This window comes from Diadema setosum, chromosome 15 (assembly GCF_964275005.1).
Source record: "Diadema setosum chromosome 15, eeDiaSeto1, whole genome shotgun sequence".
NCBI lineage: Eukaryota > Metazoa > Echinodermata > Echinoidea > Diadematoida > Diadematidae > Diadema > Diadema setosum.
The window spans coordinates 7,427,622-7,445,292 of NC_092699.1; positions in this window are offsets into that span (position 1 = coordinate 7,427,622).

A 17,671-nucleotide genomic window follows, 5' to 3' on the forward strand; every position below is an offset into this window, starting at 1 on the left:
TTAACGATCGCCCAGTCACTGTACAGGCATGCTAACCTGGAAACATAGAACTGCTCACCACTTGAATATGAGGCCATTCGGAAGCAAATAATTTTCACACAACAAGAGATATATAATGTACTCTTAAATGAATCCCACAAGGATTGGAACAATCATCCCCCAACATTCCCACTGATTCCCACTGATCAGGTACTAGCCATCCCCTTTAACCACTTTACATTCCAGGGAATGTGTATTACATTTTTTATTTTATATTTTGGAAATGGAGGCGTGTTCTTAAGTCCAGATGTTTATTTATTTTTTATATCTGGAAACTTATCAAGCATTACGGTAACTTTATTATATCAGTCTACTTAACATAACGCAGTAAGTCATGACTATCGATGCACAATTACAGCTAAAGCAAAGTTTGTCTATTCCATGACTGTGATTCCTTTGTTCTTACTCTATTGTTTAACTTATCGATCAATATTATATTTCATTTGTGGTATAATTATGCTATGTATACTGGACATTTCGTATTCATATTTGAGTTGCACTAAATCAATTCAAACCCAATAGAGTTCAAAATTTCATTTTTCCTCTATTGCTGTAAAACAAATTAAAGGAATGCGAAAAGTCTTCACAAATTGTACGTGACATAACTTCAGCTTTCCCTAGTGTACAATATAAGACAGTCCAAGATGTGATGACCTATTGTTGTCATAATACAGTATCTGAGCAGGGATCGTCAGAGAAAACCACATTGTCCATAATTATTCATAACAATCTGTAACTGCGTAACTCTCCGCAAGTGTTCAGAAGTATTCGGAAGTTTACGCAAGTCGAAAAAAACAAAAAACAAATAAGGTGTCAATTCGTAAGATTATCCGCAAGTGGACGCAGGTGTCTGCATCTGATGGTATCTGTCCGTATCGCCTGCATTTTCCGTATTTTTTTTTTAATACAAAATTCTTGTGACTGTAAGGGTTCCGCGAGAGTCCGCATGAAAAATGACTTTTTTTGGACGTAACTCCGGACACAGGGCATTATGTGACTGGGGCCTTAGCCAGGTGTGAAAGCCTCGTAAACCACTAGACAGTTTATCGCGACATAAGTTTTTCTTGTGCTCTACAAGACTTGTTAAGAGTGTGTGTGTGTGTGTGTGTGTGCTTGCGTGAAGTGGAGAGAAAGAGAAACAACTGACCAATTGTCGGTCTGTAGGTATGATGTTTCATTGCTATATAGGTAGATGTTTATGTTTGGGAACATAATTATGTGATATTTAGTGGGACGAACTAATAGTGGGGGTTAGTTTTTTTACATCAGGGATGACAAAAAAAGTTATTTGGCCACTCTATTTGATATACGTTGTCTTCTGATCACGTTAATTTAGTATCATAACTATACGTGAAAACATTTTCCGTTGTCTTTATTTTTTTATCGAAATGAGGTTGTTTACTTCTTGTCGAACACATTCCAAGTTATTGTGTAAACTTTTATTTGCATTGTATGGAATCAAAAATAGAACTAATTGAAAAGAAAAATGTTGCTTATAACATGTATAATCATCGCGACAAGAGGTCGTCCTTCCTTTTATTTGACAACCAAAACAAGCCAAAGATTTGATTCTGAAACCGAATTTTGTAGCAGAGCCAGCATGATGTCAGAATATTCGACTCTGTCAAAATAACTCACCTTAGGAACAAACAATCACTCGATCTCCTTCCATCGTTACTGACAAAAAAAAAAAGTATATACATTTCATTAGAGGAGAAATATTTCGGGTTCGCAATCACTAAAGCACAATGGATGTCGCGTTTGGATTTTCTGTTATTTTCATGAAATCACTGTTCTTTTTTTTTTTTTTTTGTCAGATGAAAGCTACAGATGTCTTTACCAGTCTGTCCTAAGATTTCAATTTTAAATCTTTTAATCTGTCGAGGCAGGCACTTGGGAATCTCATGTATACAGTTTGTAAGTATACCTTGTGCGTCACTAATATGCAGGCATTTAAAGCAAAGAGAACGGCAATTGTAGACGCATTAGGCCATTAAGTTGAATTTGCGTTTACACTGGACAAACAAGAGTAGGGACAAATTTAGTGTGATGAGAGTAGCCACATTATACACACACAAGAAAAAAGCTTGCTATGATTTTTACAATACAAATCGATACAATAACTGCATTTTGTGTATCGCTCTGACGAACTATAGTTGTTTCATATCGCTCTGCACCACACGGACATGGTCTATTGCAAATGCTATATACTCTATATCTACAATCTGTACACTTCATCTACTTGATTTCTTTTTCATTATATATACCAAAAAAAAAAAAAATCAAATCAAACCAAAGCAACTTATCAAACTTAATAGACCTTTACAAGAACACATAGACTGGACTGCAGTAAAGAGACCTGGGAAACATGAACCCCCTGCCTAGACCAGAACCGCAGTGCGGAGATACATTCTCTCTTTCTCTCTCTATGGGGGTTATGCATGTCTTGACCTTTTCTAGGAACAGAGCCCTCTTCATCCTATCTAGAGAAAGGGAAACAGTCACCTGGCTGAAGGGGGCCTACAGAGAATAGAACAGACTGAGAGATACAGAATACATGTTTATCCGGTGCATATAAAATAAAACAATATCTAACTGTAAATACAGATTGAATTCCTGAAGAAAAAGTAGATTTTTTTTTAATAATTATCTTGTTAATCTCCAGAGAAAGGTCAGACAAATGATTCTAGAAAGCTTGTTCTAGAATTTTTTGGAAGAGTAAAACCAACGCAATTAATTGTTACATGATTTCGAGAAAAAAAAATGAGTATTTTCTTTATTTTCCTTTTATTATAACAAATATGTTTCATTTATTCATTGTGCTACGTGCAATTGCTTTGTCCTTGAGAAAATACACAGGCAAGAATTTCTTCTTTTTTTTTTTCCAGAGCACATTTCGCTATCAGACTTGCGACTCTTCATAGTCGTTCAATGTAGATTGGATATCTCGGAAGTAGACACCGAGAGTAGCAGATAACTCTTCATGCATGTCCACTTAAGAAACACTGGTCACTACTAGTAGATATTAGTCTTGTACTATTACCAGCACTAGAAAGCAGCGAAACTTAAAGGGCTCATATAGTTTTGGTTGCGACCTAACTTCAGGTTTCTAATTCTTTTTTTTTTTGTGAGATAATGAGAACCTTATGAAGAGCATGTAATTCCAAGAGGGATTCAACATTTATTAAAAATTAAATCGGTTATTTAAAATTGGTTTTGAAATGGCCGAGATATCCAACAGACGACAGAGCAATCGTAATAAAAGGTGGGACGTGTTTTACTCTGTTTTTTGGATGTTGCAGCCATTCCACAAAACGATTCTCATCTAGTAAACTTTGAATTCCTCTTAGAATGACATGTGCTGTGTTATTTCGAAAGTGCTTTCTTGTTATCTCACAAAAATTTTGAAGCCCAATCCTCATGTCCACCAACACTATATCGTCCCTTTAAATCTGTAATATCCGGCTAGAACGTCTGCACTGGATTTTTTTTTTTTCAAATTCACCATGGCTCCCACTATGAACATTCATAACGCTGAACCTCATTTATTGTTGTTTAACACCTCTTAACTTACAATTTCTATCACTTTATCCATTAAGTATGTAATGTAATGTTACCCACATATAATTTCACATGAAAGATAATTCATAAATCAGCCTCTATTAAACAAACAAGAAGCGTGGTTTGTCATGTTTGTATCTTTTGATACGAATAAATGTGGGAAAAACGGCGTATTTAAAAGCAACCGAACATCAATCATGAATACAGATGGCGATTCTACAACTCTTGTGTATAGGCATTGGCACGATGGAGAGGATTTATTAAACTTAAAAGTGACGTCCTTCTTTCCTATTGATCTTCAGCTAGTAAATATGAGTATGAAAGACTTTAGTGTAACTCAATTAAAAACATGTGAGGTAATCATGGTAATGGCATTACCTAGTCGAAGTTGTGCCTATGTGGCAGCTTTTGATATCACTGTTTTGTGAACCGTGTTACAACTTTAAATAAGCAAAAAAAAAAAACCAAAACAAAACAAAACAAAACAAAAACCCAAAACAAAACAAAACAAAACAAAGCAAAACAAAACAAAACTTCTTACGTCATACCCGGTTTGAAGGAAACTTTTACAAATCGGTTAATCTGATTTGGACATGATGTGGAATAGAACTTACATGGTCTATGTTTGACCTACTTTTAGGCCAGAAAAACGGTCAAAAGACAAAAAAACTATTACCCACGAAGTGTTTGAAGGCTGGTATACATTGGATTCTGTGTTTACTAGTTGGACTGTCTTCATCACAGACTTTTCCATATCATGTGCTATTATTATACACACTGACATTCATTTACCACCATATCAGTACGCCGATCACTAATCAGGGTATAACTTTCTTCCCAACTTGAAGGAGCGTTCCGGAAGAAAAAAAAAAATACAAATTTAGGTACTCGCTTCATCAGAGATACATAAATCTGACCAGAAGAAATGTACACACACACACACACACACACACACGGATATATATATATATATATATATATAAGTATATATATCTATATCGATATGTTTCTCCGCCTGTGTGAACTGAATAATATTTACACAAGTATACTGCCTGAACGAGGGCAAAGTAGTTCATCCATTTCTCAAGCAGTCTGGCAGAACAGACAACTCAAAGATACTTTATCGGTCATTATGCATGGGCTGAATGGCGATGGTCCATGACCTACATGTACCCATGAATCGAAGTCTTCATGAATTCATTCATGATATTGACACAAGTATCAAAGGATCATATAGTACAAATATTCTGAAATCTTCCATGTCAAGGAAGTGTCATATACTTAAAACAAAAGGAAGCAGTCCTCACGAAATTAAAAAAAAAAAAATATGTTGTTGTTGGTACCCCCAATGAACTACTTTCACCGAAAACAAACTTTCAAATCACCAAATAAGCTCGTAAATTTTGGTTGAAAAAGTGTGAATCTGCATGGCGAATATGCTAAGTAATAAGCAAGTCCTGGCGGAGAGTCAGACGTCACCGAGGCACAACTCTTCCCAGCCGTGTTCTGCTCGTTATCCGTACGCTCCCTAGTTACTAGTACCCGGATGCATGAAGACGTCGGTGGCTACTACTACAATAATTGTAGTAGTATGTATTTGACATTGTTTCTACGTTGTGTGTTTGTGTGTGTGTGTGTGTGTGTGTATTGTGTATTATATTCGCACAGTACACGTGTGGACGGTACAACTAAAATTAGATCTACGGTAGATACCCCGTACGCGGTTTGCCCTTCACACTTTGGATTCCAGTCTATCACAAGCGCAGCTGCAGCCCTGTCGCCGCCCATGCATGTTCTAGTACGTATGGTTGGGTGTTCATAATACCGGACACCTAACGTTTTGCTATCAATAGAAACGTGAAAAATCTCACAATTTGCCTGAAATTTTACTCACGTGTGGAGAAAATACTCCGGATTCACAAGCGCGCACTGAAAATGCGCTCTGAGGTACGCGCTCTTAGATGGCGGCTTCGAACGCGTGGGGTGTCATTTTTTCCGCACTCAGTTGCCCTGCTCATTTCAACCGACCACCCTGCACAATACGTATAAAGAGCACTTAAATGCGTTTTTTCGACAGGCCGCTGTTTTTTTCTAGCCGTCATTTTTTCCCCAATAATATTTGAATATATTTTGAATCCTTCGATATTACTTTTGAAGGACTGTTTGATGAATTTGACTTGATTTTCATAGGAAACTTGTCATCGTAATTGAAATAAATTAGATGAGTCGGTTTTTTTTTTTCACACTCATTTCTCGTTTCTGCATCAACTCGTACGGTCGTAGCGGGCGACAAAATGTTTATGTCATGTGTATGTGTAACGTGTGTGCACGATCGTACAAGCGGCGGTGACAATTTTGCGGTCAAAATCGTCAAATTTATTACGGAAGGCTACTCTACATCTAACAACGAGTCAGCAAAGGTAGGCCTAGTTATATGTAGTTACACGATAAACCTTATTCGATTTTGCTAAATTTCGGTAATTTAGAGGGAATACTTAGTTGTTTTCGCCACATCTTACTCGGTAGCGTAGCCCAGTGAAGAATCGAACACCGCTGCGCGTAGTCCCATGCGTACATTTTCTTTCTGTACGCGCAATGCCATTATAATGCGCGGTCGGTCGTTATGGACCCGGTCGGTGGGTTGAACACCTACCATACAGATTGTAGGTAGACACGGTTCTACACAGCTACAGGACTGCATTGTAGTACACTATAGGGGCGACCGCATTCAGCGTCGTCTGGTCAGGCTATCTTACATCAGTAGTTTTGCTCGAATCGTGCAGAAAATTTCCCAGGAAAATCCTTTTTTTCCGTCCCAGACCCACAAAAGTATCGTGAAAGGTGAGCTGTATAGCTGGGAAATCTCGGTACAACGATGCCGAACATAAGAAACTTAGGGCCTACAAAATCTCGATATCGTGTTGTGACCTACCTGTGCGTGGACCATTTGAGAAGCGATGTTTTTACGTGGACCGGCAGGCTGTGGTCCTCGGTTATAAACCAAGAAAACTCCTGAAGCCAGATGCAATCCCGACCATTTGCTCAGACGAGTTATAAAACAGAAACACCTCGAGCATCGATTTCGAAGAAAATCGAGGGAAAAAAGCGTAGAGAGGTAAGGAAAGTGGCTAGCTATGTTTCATTTACCGTGGGGCTGCAGCCGGGGTTGGACTGCACAGTACAGTGCCACTGAACATGGACCTAGCTGCTGCCAGTGCCGACTGGACATGCACGGCAAAGTGGAGCGAAATCATATCCCTACGACCCCCTGTGTTTGCCCTTCCCGGCTCACGTCATAGTTTTTTTTTTGTTTGTTTGTTTTTGTTTTTGTTTTTTTTAAAGAAAGGCGATATCTGACTACTTACAGAAATATTGAGATACAAACAATATTTTCTTTGAAGAATTCGACTCTCTCATGCACAAGTTATCTTCGGCAAAATCAGCTAGACGGAGTACTGTGTACATTTATGGTAAGAATTCGCGCGCGAGAGTGGTGGTTTACGCTAAGAAGTATGCAACACGGACGGAAGCTAGAAAAGGACCGTGCCCATTTGAAGTTCATTGTATATTTGGTTTAAAAATACATATGAATTTATGTTAACAATATCAATTTTTCATGGATTATATATATCTAAGCTTGAAATATTTTGTTTGAAATAATAAAACCACAAACGTTCACATTATATGATAAAATTGCAACTAATCATTTCAACACTTAAATTGGTTTTTAGAGGCACGGCTGTCAACTTGGTGAGTAGGGCATGCATGACGTACCATCTTTTTGCCGGATCTTACACGATCGCTTGCAGGAATTATTTTTCAAAAATCGCGTACGGAGACAGTTTTTCATTTCCACGCGTATATAAACTGGTGAAAGGTTATGTTTTTTACTCTTCTTAATTTATCATTACAGTGAAAATCTCAGGACTGCTTCCCTTTAACTAGATGTAAATACATCGCCATAGAAATATAATGATATACGTTGATATGCTCATCTATTTATAAAGTTGATTCGAGAACGCGTACTGGATTACTTAAAATCGGATGCACTATCAAGTATGTGCAATATTTGGCATTATTATCACAGGGGCTATGTAACAGATTTTGGTTTTTGAGGTCGAGAGTGAACAAAAAAAAAAAAATCAAACTACGCTGATATGACGTCCGCATTAAGTGCTTCGATAAATGTCTGAGCGTTGCCAGGTGTCTAGGAATGTTTCAAACGAAATGATAAAACTTTATTTGGTGATCTATACGCCTGGGGATAACTTTGACAAGAGCTAGAGCCTCTTGCTCCCGTTCCTGCTGTTGTTTTGACGCTTTTGAGTGCCATATCCATGTACCCAGATGATTATGCAGTGTCCGAGTGGAATTTTTTCGCTGTCAACGGGTGCAGTGAATTGAGTAACAACGATTTCAAGGAGGCAGTTGTGCTGACAACAATTTAAGAGGTTCTAGAGAAGTGGCTCATAAAGGATGTCTTGAAGCGAGCATAACGACGTCGTAAATGTTTCAAAGGTTATTGAAAGTTTAATCGGGTAACAAAATGTGCCTATCGCAAACTCAGACGTAAAACAAAAGGGGGAGACTTTCTCAATTCTGACAAACTCATCAAGGGTCATGAGAAATTAGGATTTCAAACAAAGAAATGTCAAAAACATAACTTTTTTTTTTTCCCAAATCCAGAGTGTGTGTGAGGAGAAGCGCTATTTCAACTCGACGGGAATGACTGATCAACGCAATAATGTTAAAGTATGTATGGAACTACAGGCACAACACGCATGAACATTCACATTTTTCACACAGAAAAAGCAAACCCTGCTTAAAGACCCTCTTGCTTAATAAGTTCAGGATTATCCAGCAGTTAAAAGGTAAAGTAAATTAAGTTAAAAGGTAAAGTAAATTAGAGAATTGATAATTAAATACATTACATTCTTTTTCTTTCTTAAATTGGCAATAGATTTTTATTCGAAGTTTGTTGAAAAACAGCACATGTAATCTGACAGGAGTTACGCGCCTGAATGGACTGCGTGTGAAACTAAGTGTTTGTTCGCAAAAACCGACAAGTCCATTTTTGAAGATTTTGAAGTACGGTCTCTGTCATAAAGTACAAAATAATACCTTTTAAATGATATATTGGTCACTACATATAAAGGTACATTTTTGAAGTTATGGTCAAAAGAAGCAAAAATTTTCTTATTAATATTCTCTTTATTTTTCTTGACCTTTAATCGCAAATATCTCCATTTTGCAAATATGGACTTATCGGTTTTTGCGAACAAACTCTTCAGGTATTTCTTTTTTGTTTAAGGCTGTGTCATACCTTTCCGGGCAAGCTACGCGGGCTTGTAGCGAGGAGGGATTTTCCAACAGGCAGGAGAATTTTTCCGGGCGGACAAGAATGTTTGCGAGTTTCGCACTTCAAGCTGCTACACGCGTGCTACTTAACTTCTACTTGCGTATATTCCGTGTGACCTGCGTGAGCATAGGCGCCGGAAGTGGGGGGGGGGGGGGGGGGGGGGGGGGGGGGCGGCCGCCCCCCCAATCCAAAAAGTGGGGGGGGGGGGGGGCAAAACGCATTTTTGCCCCCCCCCCCCAAAAAAAAAAGCCCCCTCAAAAAAAAAAAATTAATGATAATAAAAATAAATGAATAAACAAAGAAAATAAAATAGATACGTATATAAACGAATAAAAGAAAAAATATGGCTACAAACGGCAGCTTTTGGACTGTAAAATGTCAAAATTTTCAAGCTCCCTCGCTTCGCTCGCTCGCATCCAGCAGTTGAGCCCGGTGCGCCTCCCCCTTAATTTCTAAAGCGAAAAACATAGCTATATACGACGGCGGTTGTTGGACTCTAGAATGTCAAAATTTTCAAGCTCGCTCGCATTGAATTGTTATGCCATTCTCCTAATGTTGCTGACAGTAATTGCCAGTAGTTGCGCCCGATGCCCCCACCCCTTAATTTCCAAAGCGAAAGATAAATATAGCTACAAACGGGAGTTTTGAGACTGTAAATTGTCAAAATTTTCAAGCTCACTCGCTTTGCTCGCTCGCATTGAATTGTTATGCCACTCTCCTAATGTTGCTGCCAGTAATTGCCAGCAGTTGCGTCCGATGCCCCCCCCTTAATTTCCAAAGCGAAAGATATAGCTACAAACGGGAGTTTTTTGACTGTAAAATGTCAAAATTCTCAAGCTTGCTCGCTTTGCTCGCTCGCATTGAATCGTTATACCATTCTCCTAATGTTGCTGCCAATAATTGCCAGCAGTTGCGCCCGATGCGCCCCCATTTATTTCAAAGCGAAATATGTTGCTACGATTAAAACTCCAGTTTTGGAACTGTAGAATATCAAAATTTTCAAGCTCGCTCGCTTCACTCGCTCGCATTTTATTGTTATGCCATTCACCTTATGTTGCTGACAGTATATAATTTGTCGATCGTTTCACACCGTCATTCCATAATCCATGTAAGGAAAACTTACAATGTTCCTCAATGACTGCGTTATTTGTTGAATGTATCACATTCCGTAATGTATTGTACTTGTAGTCCCATTATTGCTCACGCACACACGCACAAGCATACAGACCGTCAAAATTACTTTATGGTTCCCCCCATGTTTCGACCCACCGTACGCCACTTTACATATATATATATATATATATATATATGATCGGTCATGTTCGCAAAAGCAGGCCCGATTCTGAAACGATTCTTTCCTACCCTTTTCACCTTCCGCTCCCCGGCAACTGATGAAGAGAGCGGTGTTTTGGGACTAACCTGTTTTTCAATTTCAGTTTGTTTGTTTTTGTTTTTTTTTTGGCTAACTCCTGTCGGGGTGTCGTCATTATTTTTGGCCAATGTTTTGGTATTTCATATATATATAATAGATGTGTGTGCGTGTGTGTGTGTGTGTGTGTGTGTGTATGTGTATATTGTGTAACATATGCATGGTCTAATCTTGAGCCCCCTCCAATGTTTGCCCCCCCCCCCCCCAATCCAAAACTGCTTCCGGCGCGCGTGCGTGAGAGCTTTGAAACCGATGCGTTTTCTGTTACGAGCGACTTACAGGTACTGAGAAGTACCTGCGTTGGAGTTGCCTGCGAGGTGCTGCCGGTAAGGGTCTCCTACTGGTGTCCTGCGTGTACCTCTGCGAGCGAACCCCCACGACTCACTCGAAACAAGTTTTGAGCATGTTCAAGGCATTGTCATACCGTATCTGGGGAAGTTTTGCGGCTTGACTTACGGTGAAACAAATTGCAACCTGGAGCTATCCGCAGTTGGTCCGCACCTGACAGTACCTAGCGCGTAAACTTGCCTGTAGTTGCCCGGGGGTGCGCAGGCAAGTCCGATTTAACCGCAGCCAAGTTTTGAGCATGACCAAAACTTTTTTCCGGGTGAGTCGCGGGGATGCCCGGAAGGTCCACGCAGAACGCCAGTAGGAGGCCCTTAGCGACAGCACCTCGCAGGCAACTCCCACGCAGGTACTTCGAAGTCCCCGTGTGCAGCAAAGATAATGACATTCTGTGGGACTTCTGCCATTCCTTCTGAGGAATTCCTTCACTGAGTAGTCAGCTCCCAAGCGCCTGGCACACAGGTCATACAGTATACCCGCAAGTAGAATTTACAGTTGTAAGTAGAAGGCGTCCAGCAAGTAAGACACATGCACTGACTTGCCCAAATCCTTGTCCGCCCTCAGAAATTGTCCGGTATGCTGAAAAATCCCTACACGCAACAAGCCCTAGTAGCTTGCCCGGAAAGGTGTTACAGGGCCTAAACATGGTTGCGGGTAAAAGATTTGCGTGCGCACCTCCGGGCGACTACAGGTGAGATACGTAGGCCCCTACTGGTGCTAGGTACTGTCATGTGCGGGCCATCTGCGGGGACCTCCGGGTTGTAAAAAATGTTCTTTGCAAGTCGCACGCAAGGCTTGCCCGGAAAGGTGTGACACGGCCTTTATATGAGAGAAAAGTATCTCTGGTATTTTTTTTGTTTCTTGCGGTTGATGCCAAATGAGCTGGTCAATTTGGGGAAACAAAAATAACTTGTTGATATCAAAACCATGCCAAAGTTTATTCTTTGCACAAGAAAAATTATCTCTGCAATACTGCGAATATGACACAAAATATGCGCGTGTATAGACAAAGAAAATATTCCTGTTTTAATCAGTGATTACTGTATGATGGAATGCGTTGAAAATCGTTGACACTTTTGTAAGACAGAGCAATATCACGATGACCTTTTATCAAAAACAGTATTCATATGGTATTGAAAGTGGTTCTCTATCTGTATCTGCTACTTTAAGACAATCCCGTGGTTGTTTCTATAGGATGTATACAATGTAATTATCAAATCAAATCAAATCAAATTCAAATTTATTTCACATGCTTAAAAGAAAACATCACGTTCACAATAAAACAGAAGAGAAAAATGTATATAAACATAGCACGTGAGGGATCAGTAAAGGCCGTATAAAGCCTATCGTGGCCGATTCCCTTACAACAATAAATAGGACCCAATTTACATCAAAGGAACAAAAACAACAATTAAACATCACAACAATAAAAAAAGGGGAAAATGGCAAAATTATTTAAATAATTACTCAATTGCACTTTGGATTAAAAACATTTTGTATTTACGTTTAAAAGATGACAGTGTTGGACTCTCTTTAATAGAAATTGGCAACTCATTCCAGCATTTTGCTCCAGTGTATCTAATTGTAGTCTTTGAGAACTTATATCTGTAAAAAGGTAAACATATCTCGTTGGCACGTCTAGAGTTGTAGGCATGGATTGCACTATTTGGGGTAAACAAATTATGGAACGTGACAGGTAAGACACCTTTAAAGTATGAAAACATAAATGTAGCCACTTGTAATTGCACAATTTGATCAAGTTTCAAGATTTTCAATTTCTTAAACAGTACTGCAGTGTGTGTGTACGGATTTACATTAAGAGTATTCTTATTGCACGCTTTTGTAAGATCAAAACACGATTCAATAAATATAACGAACTATGACCTCATATTATTGCACAATACGTTAAATGTGGGGAAATCATGGTATGGTACATTGTCAAAAGAATTTTTAAAGGAAATATATGTTTCAGATAATTCATGACACCAACAATTCTACTTATTTTGATACAAATATCATCAAAATGACCTTTCATGTTAAACCATCATCAATTGTAACACCAAGAAATTTTACTCTATTGACCTGCTTGGTTTTGACATTACCTATATATATTTGTAAAACATCTTCATCTATTACCTTATTCTTTGTCTTAAATGGTTACAGCTCGTTATTCCGAAGGTTCGTTATTCCGAAGGCTCTTCAGTCCGAAGATTCGTTATTCCGAAGGTTCGTTTTTCCGAATTTCATTTTCGGATGAACAAATCTTCGGAATACGAACCTTCGGAATAACGCCACAAATGTTCGGATTAACGAACCCTTTTTCATTTTCGGATTGCTGAACCTCTAGGTATAGGGATTTGCGTGTTTCGGATTAACGAACCTTCGGAATAACGAACCTTCGGAATATCGAACCTTCGGAATAACGAACAGCACCCGTCTTAAATACCATATAGCATGTTTTATCAATATTTAAAACCAAACGATTAGCAGTAAACCAAGAATACACTTTCTGCATTTCAGAATTAATCATATTGTTAACTTCATGCACATCCCGGCCTGAGAAGAATAGGTTCGTATCATCTGCAAATAATATAGAATACAAATAAGGGCTTGCAAACTGCAAATCATTAACAAATATCAAAAAGAGAAGAGGACCCAGTACAGACCCTTGTGGAACGCCTGTATTCACATGGCACAATTCTGTTTTTGTATTATTTACAACTGTATATTGTGTGCGATTTGATAAATAGCTTTTAAACCAGTTCAAAACATTTCCTCTTATTCCATAATATTCCAATTTCATAATAAGTATTAAATCTAAAAATATTCCGACCAAAAATTCATGATTTTCAAATGCATTTGATATTCTTTCCATCAATTTAAGTAACGCCATATATGTAGAATGACCATGTCTAAACCCAAACTGCTGATGATACAAAATATTATTGCTGTCAATAAAGGATATCAATCGAGCATAAACTAATTTTTCAAACAATTTAGTAAAAACTGACAACAAAGATATTGGCCTATAATTTTGTAGCTGGTGTTTGTCCCCCTTCTTAAAAACTGGAATTACTTTTGCTACTTTAAGTTGTCGTGGGAATATCCCAGTTTCCAGAGATGAATTAAATATTGCACACAGGGGTTCCATTATACAACATATTGATTTCTTGAATACATTGACGTGAATATCGTCATCACCAGAACTCTTATTTACTTTCAAATCATTTACAATAGTTAACATTTCAGATATAGTAATAGGCTTAAAAACATAGATTGGCTATAAGTATTGCGCAGGTAAGTATAAACAGATGCAGATGAGTTAGACACTTCTGATACAATATTTCTAACTATTGCACAAAAATACTCATTAAAATGTGTTGCTACAGACTCTGCAGAGTCGATAAAATGATCATTGACTTGCAATGATTCAATATGATTATTCTGCCTTTGTTTATTCATTACATCATTAATAAAAGACCATGTTTTCTTTAAATTCCCACCCACAGAACTAAATTTCCTGTGATAAAATTCACGCTTCCTTTTACGTATTTCCTTATTAACTAAGTTCCTATACTGTTAAAATTTCTGTTCATTGGTGGCAGTACGATTCCTGAGATACGATAAAATAAATACTTCTTTTTAAACATTTTTCTAAGCGTACTATTAAACCATGGTTTGTCATTCCTTTTTACTCTGTGTACGCACGTTTGTAGTGGAAAACACTTATTATAGAACAGGAGATATTTGGCAAGAAAGGCTTCAAATTGATCATCTACATTATGCATATTTACAACATACTCCCAGTTACAATTATAAAGCATATTACAGAAGTACTGTATAGAGGAGTCATCAAAAACACGTCTAAATCTCTTGCCTTCAATGTTGCTGTTATAGGTACATCTTATAATAGTAAATATCGGTAGATGATCACTAACATCACATGTAAATATCCCGGATATGACAATACTCTCGAGATTATTAACAAAAATATCATCTAGAAGTGTTGATGACTGTCTTGTTATTCTAGTGGGTTTTGAAATTACTGGAGAAAATGAATATGATGAAAACTGGTCGATGAAAGCATCAACAGTCGACACAGATGACAATAAATTTAGCCTACATTAAAATCTCCGACCACATAACAGCTTTTCTTTTCTCTCATAATCTTGTGAAAAGGCAATTCAATGGCATGCAGAAACTGGGAAATAGATGCAGCAGGTGGCCTATATACAACTGTTACTATAATGCAGAAGTATAAAGAAGACTTTTGATAATATGGACACATTTTTACAAAATTTTAGGCACCAATTTTCACTCATTGCTGTAACAGAATCCTGGCTAAGGACACAAGAAAGTTCATTGTGCGTTTTACCCAGTTACACATTTTGTAGATAATAGACGCCATGATAAACGTGGTGGAGGAGTTGGTTTTTATATACGTCAAGATTTTAAATTTAAGAGAAGGTCAGAATTATTTGATGATAACATTGAAACGGTATGTATTGAGATACATTGTCAAAGTGAAAACATATTATACGTTACCAGTTATGGCGTCGCCTTAAGAGGGCGCACTTCCATGAACAGTCGCTTGAATCGGTCTATAGCATGTGAGGTCGTCATTTAAGTTAAGTACTTGTGGCGTAAGTTTGATGGACACACCTCAAAGCCGTATTATCAGTGCACCAAAGACGCCACCGACGACGACGACGCCGACAACGGAAAAGTGACGCCAATGTCTCGCTTTCGCCTACGTATTATATACAGCCCGTAAACTAACAGAATCTGTGAAAATTTCCTTTCATAGACTCCTAAAAATGACTTCCATGAAAAGTGACCACCATATGTGCTTAATGTGTGCTCACCTACACATGTCGTGACTCGATCAGCAGAAAGTTCTCCTATCGATGACGATTTTGGAGAAGTTCATGGTCAATAAGTGTAGCACACTGCTTTAAACCAGTTTGCTCAAATCTTTTCGTCAAAAAGTTATGCCATCTTGGAGAGGAGATCCGTTTGTTGCAAGTGTGTGTGTGTGTGTGTGTGTGTGTAGGTGTCAATGTGTTTAGACGGTAGACATAAAGGCCCGAATTCACGAAGGTGGTACAAACAAAACCATGGTTTAAACCATGGACAAAAACCATGGAGTGCCAAGTGTCGCATGGAATATTTCGTCACGATATCAGTCATTTCGTCGATGAAATTATTATTTTGTAACAAAATGACAACATTTTGTAACTAAATGAACATTTCGTCCACGGAATGATAATTTCGTTAACGAAACCTGTCATTTTATCGACGAAATGACCAATTTCGTAACGAAATATCCCGTGCGACACTTGGCGCTCCATGGTTTTTGTCCATGGTTTAAACCATGGTTTTGTTTGTACCACCTTCGTGAATTCGAGCCAAAGTGTGGCTACGCACCACGTAAAAAACACAACCTCTAGAACAATCATATAACAGTATAATGACGAGACTATCAAGTCTCTTTCTTAGCGTAAAAATGGAATACACGTATAACTAATGCAACTTTTGGCTGCTTCTAAGCCTATACTTTACATAAAATGCGTTTTAATTTATAATTTGGTACTCTAAAATTTCACCAATAAGTTTGTGACATTTTTAAACATGAACGTTACACGTAAACAGGCATACAAACGACATAAGTGAAGCCATGACATTATTACCTCATCATAAATAAGTGTATATGATTTTGATCCACCAGAGTTGACATTACTCAACTGGAGACATAAATATCGATAAGAAATATTAACACAATCTGTGAATATCGCATTTCGAACGCACATGTGTACACTCCCACACGCAAAACATTTACGTGTACACATAAGCATAACTCATACACGAATAATTTTACATGTGTGTGTGTATAAATTTGTGATTATAACGGGAATAACTATAATACTGCTCACGGAGCACCTACAAAATACATGTATCTTAGTGACTTCCAAATAACATTCGTTCCCTTTTTTTTTATGTAATCCTCTCTCATCACATACATTGCAATTGCAATGTAACACTGAGAGTCAAACAGAGACACAAAAAGAAATAAGGACAATTTTGCATTAAGCTAGAGAAAAAGAAGAACCGAAAGAAGAAATATCATGTCCAAGCAATTTACATTAATGGTAGTTTCCCAATATTTTCAACACAGGTATGTTTAATATCGACTCCTGTCATGACTTGGACCGCCATAGAATACATGTAATAAAAAAGAAAAAAAAAACTCGTATGATGTTTCCAATCCACGCAAACATGATCTTTATCATGTTACAGAATGCCGCAAAGAATATAAGAAGACCGCTTTGGAAAATATGGTTGTATAATCTCGGCTGGCGAGACAGGAAAGGTTGAGAGGGAGGGAGAAATAATCCGCCAACTTCTCCCTCAAATCTCGGTAGTTGAGTCACTTATAATTACACCTTGTCATCTCATGCGTACTTGATGTGATCCTTTTCCCCACTACAAAACTCTGCAGGTCATTGACTCCATCCCACGTTCATCTTCATAGTCTGCACCACAGTCATGCCCTTTAAACAAGCACCGTTATGAATAACGCATCGAATCAGATCAAAATCACGCTGAATTCATAAAGCGAATCGTTCTCTCTCTCTTCGTTTTCAGCAGAAACTGCTTCCTGCCGAACAGCTTAAATTTATTGATGGCATAGTATTGGTGGAGATGAAAATTGGGCTAATAACTTCTATTTTATTTCTGAATTTATTTTTCATACATAAATGAATACAAAGACTTTATTGAACGAACTAATAATGAGTACAGTACAGTTGTATAATTTGATTCTGACAGTTAAAACAGATAAAACATTGTTCTGTTTCGGATATCTAAGCCATTTCAAAGCCAATTTTTATCAAATAAACGTTGAATCCCACCTGGAATTACATTCTCTTTCATATTTC